Source organism: Petaurus breviceps, unplaced genomic scaffold (genome assembly GCF_028583685.1).
Source record: "Petaurus breviceps papuanus isolate PSGF00001 unplaced genomic scaffold, PetGlider_PUasm1.0 90681, whole genome shotgun sequence".
Lineage (NCBI taxonomy): Eukaryota > Metazoa > Chordata > Mammalia > Diprotodontia > Petauridae > Petaurus > Petaurus breviceps.
This window is the reverse complement of record NW_027187307.1, coordinates 401,563-406,389: the sequence shown is the minus strand read 5'-3', so window position 1 is coordinate 406,389 and position 4,827 is coordinate 401,563.

Below are 4,827 nucleotides of genomic sequence, written 5' to 3'. Positions count from 1 at the left end.
TAGGAACTGTTTGAACTACTAAAATAGAACACATGCTAGTGTGCTATGCTAAGAAGGAGGGGAAGATCCAACCAAATGAATTCACAATGATTAAAAACAAAAGAAAGGTCACTATCAGAAACTATTTTATGCAATTATATCCCAAGAAAACATGATTTAGAGGAAATTTATGGATATTTACAAAAAATACAAAACACCCATATGAAAAGAACAAAAATTAAATGATTTCAATAACCCAACATCAGAAGAAGAAACTGAATAAGCCATAAGTGGACTCCCAAAGAAAACTCTCAGACCATATGGATTTCAAGCCAATTCTAACAAACACTCAAAAAACAATTAACTCCAATATCACACAAAATATTTGTGGAAGTAAGAAAGATTCTTCCCAACTCTATGACATATATATGGTCTTGATACCAAAACCAGAGAGAAAAATCAGAGAAAGAAAGCCATAGACCAGGGGTTCTTAACCTGGGATCTATGAGCTCCTTCTCATTTCTCTTCTTCTTTTCACAGCTTGATAACTGTATTTCAATATAATTGGTTTCCTTTGTAATCCTATTACATTATTTTATACATTTTGAAACATTACTCTAAAAAATGATTCCTAGTTTTCACCAGACTGCCAAAGGGGTCCATGCCTCGAAAAGTTAGGAACCCCTCTGGTAGAACAATATCTTTAACGAATATTAACACAAAATATTAAATAAAATGTTAGCAAATAGGCTGAAACAACATATTAAAAAAGATTATGCACTAAGACTAGGTTGGATTATAAGGATGCCTTAATGTAAGGAAAACTAGAACCATAATAGACCAAACCGATAACAAAAATGATGAAAACCACATAACTTTGTCAATGGATGCTGAAAAATATTTTCATAAAATTCAGAATCCAATTCTGTTAAAACACTAGAAAACAAAAGAAGAAATGGACACTTCCTTATTACGGTAAGTAGTATCTATCTAAAACTCAGAACCACTATTATACATAATGTAAAAAGGTCAGAGGCCATTTCAATAAGATTGGGGTAAAGCAAGGATATCCATTATCACAACTATTATTTGACAGAGTTCTAGCAATGGTATGGTAATATCAATAGATATAGTAATACAGCAAGAAAAAGAAATAGAGAGACTAAGTATGGGCAAAGAGTAAACAATACCATTTTTTTCAGAGGATGTGATGGTCTGTATAAAGAACCCTAAAGAGTCAACTAAAACTGGAAACAACTAATAATTCAGCAATGTTTCCAGATGTAAAATAAATCCATATAAATCATCAGATTTTCCACAGAAGTCCTCAGGACTAGATAGAAATAGAAATTTCATTCAAAATAACTACAATATATATAAAATATTTGGGAGTGTATCTACTAAGACACACAGGTACCTGAAGATGAATACTACCACAAGAACTCTTTATGTAAATACAGACCAAAATGATTAGGAAAATATTGCTCATGGGTAGACCAAGATAATATAATAAAAATGGCAATACTACCCAAGTTCATTTACTTATTCAATGTCATCAAACCACCAAAAGATTGCTTTATAGAACTGAAAAAAATAATAAGGAAATTCATCTGGATGAACAAAAAGTCAAGAGTCTCAAGGAAAACAGTAAAAAATAAAGGGGAAGGAGGGAGGTCTACCAGTACCAGATTTCAAACTATATTACAAAGCAAGAATTAACAAACTGATTTGGTTAAAAAATGGAGAACTTGATCATTGGAACAGATTCTGTATATAATATACAGACATAAATGAACCCAGTAGCATAATGTTCAAGAAACATAAAGACCTCAACTACTTGGTTTAAGATTCACTATTCAAAAAAAATGCTGGGAAAACTGGAAAACAATGTATCTGACGTTAAGTATGGAACAACATCTCACACAATATTCCAGAATAATTTCCAAATGGATACATACATACATACAGTCTAAGTTTAAATACTTTGGCCATATAATGAGAAGACAGGACTCTTTGGAAAAGACCCTGATGTTGGTTGAGGTTGAAGGCAAAAAGAGAAGGGGACGGTAGAGAATGAGATGGATAGCATGTCATGGAAGCAATGAATATGAGCTTGAACAGACTTCAGGAGATAGTGAAGGATAGAAGGGCCTGGTGTGTTATGGTCCATGGGATCATGAAGAGTCAGACATGATTAAATGACTGAACTACACACACATGCATATATACACATATATGTACATGTGTATGTGTATATATATATATAATTATTATTATTCACAGCATTAACAAATTAGAGTGAGGAAGGAAATGAATGGACAACTAACTATGGATAGAGGGAAAGTTCATGACCAAAGAATTGAGAGCATCACAAAAGATAAAATGGACATTTTTGATTACATAAATTTAAAAGGTTTTGCACAAACAAAAGCAATGCAGCTAAAATTAGAAGAGAAATGGGTAATTGAGGAAAAATCTTTGTGGTGTGTTTCTCTGACAAAAGTCTGCTATCTAAAACATGTAAGGAATGGATTCATATTTATAATAACAAGAACCATTCCTCAAGAACTAAATGCAAAGGATATAAACCATATCCTTCTCAAATGATAGAAATCCAAGTTATCAATGACCATATTAAAAAATATTCCAACTAGGGGTGGCTAGGTTGTGCAGCAAATAGAGCACCAGCCCTGGAGTCAGGAGGACCTGAGTTTAAATTCAGCCTCAGACACTTAACACAAAAAACTAGTCATGTGACCTTGGGCAAGTCACTTAACCCCAATTGCCCTATCTCCACCCACCCCCCAAAAAAGCAAAAAAAAAAAACCCACAAAAATATTCCAAGTCTCTAATAATCAGAGAAATTCAACTTAAAGCAATTCTGAGGTTTCACCTCATACTTATCAGTCTGGCAAATCTGACAAAAAAGAAAATTACAATTTTTGAAGCACTGAGGGAAAACAGGAGAAACTGGGAACTGGGAACTGGACCAATCCTTCAGGAAAGAAATTTGCAACTCTATTCAAAACAGCACTAAATTGGGCATACCTCTTAATTCCATAATACTCCTATCCGGCCTATGCCCCAAAGAAATCAAAGAAAGAAGAAATGGACAGATATTCTAGATAGATGATACTTAGATTGAGGGAACATTTCTTGAGTGCTTACTAAGTTCCAGTCACTGTGCTAAAAGATGGGGGAGGGGTACAAACACAAGCAAACAAGACAGTAATACTGCCCTAGAGAAACTTCCATTGTCATGGGAGACGACAGCACATATGAGGAGTTAGAAACAGAGTGGGGCTTCAGGGGAGGAGGAGAAGGATATCCAGAGATCAAGTCCTGACAGGTAGCACTTACTAAATGCTTCAAAAAAGCAGTCCCTGCTTACAAGGAGCTAAGAGTCTAAGGGAGAAATAACACGTAAACAACACTGTCCAAATCAGATGAAATATTTCTCTTGGGTAGCCAGCCAACACAATACTACTTAAATCTACTTTCTTATTCAGTCCCATAGCAATAAAACCACCAAAGGAATGCTTTACAGAACCAGGAAAAATAATAATATATAGAATAGTAATATATCTTTTGTACGAAGACTGAATAATAATATAGAAACAATAATGTGTAAAGATAATTTCAGAAAAATCTAGAAAGTCTTTATGAACTGAGTGAAGAGTGAAGTGAGCCACACAATTTTTATAACAATTTAAAGAAAAACAACTTTGCAAGACTTATGACCTGGAATCAGTGCAAGGACCAGTCAGAATTCCAGAGGACCAATGATGAAGCCTGCTACCCACCTCCCGACAGTGAAGTAAGGGACTTGGTGCAGGATGGGACAGATGTTTTTAGATGCCTTCGGTGTGCCGATTTCTTTGCTGTGACTGTGCTTACTTGTTACAAAAGGTTTTCTATTCCTTTTCTTGGGTGGAATTGGGGGAGAGGAGAATTAGAGACAGAGTCACAAAGAAAAGAAGAAGAAATGAGGTCATTGAAATCTGCTTGTTTGGTTTTCTAAATGCACTGAAGAGAACAGAAGGAAGACAAAAAGACATCATAGACGAACGAGGACAGTTCTGAAAGTAACAAGGTGAGTTGACTCTATAATTTCAAAGTAAAGCACGCTGTGCATAATTGAGACTCAGTGCCATGCACAACCCTCTCTTTCTGTTCTACCCTCTATATGCAAGTGTTCATTTTGGTTGATGTTTGCTAAATTCAGAATTTCAGAATTGACTTTAATGGGGGGGAAGAACACGAGTAAAGAATTGGCTGTGAAAATTCAGAATAAAGAGTGAACTAATGTCATGGACAGTAGAGTACAAGTGACCATCATGTTCCTATCATTCTATGAGAGACATTGGAAGAAAATACCTATACAGCCTCTCATAGGCTTTGACCTTGCAGGACTCAGTGACCAAAACTACCCATATTTGGGATGCATTGCAATTGCTTAGAAATTGCATGAAGATATTGTTGGTATCAACAAAGCAATGGACATTCTGGGCTCAGTGTAGCTAGATTCTTTCTGTGTCAATGGGGACCAATTCCAGCGTTTCCAGAACACTAGTAGAATACTGCAAACAACAAGCTGAGACTCCTGACATGAATGCTGTGACCATCTCTGTAGGAAGATACAGTCGAGTGGCGACAGTGAGCCTTGCATGGACATTTATAACTCTTCAACCACTGAAGTAAAACCTGAGATATTGGACTTTGGGGATTCCCTAGTGTATCAGCAATGCCATATTCACAATGCCTATGGAGATTACAAATATGCTGATATAATTATCCATCGCAAAATACATCATGCTTGCCATATGGGGGAATAAGCTGGAAAATTTA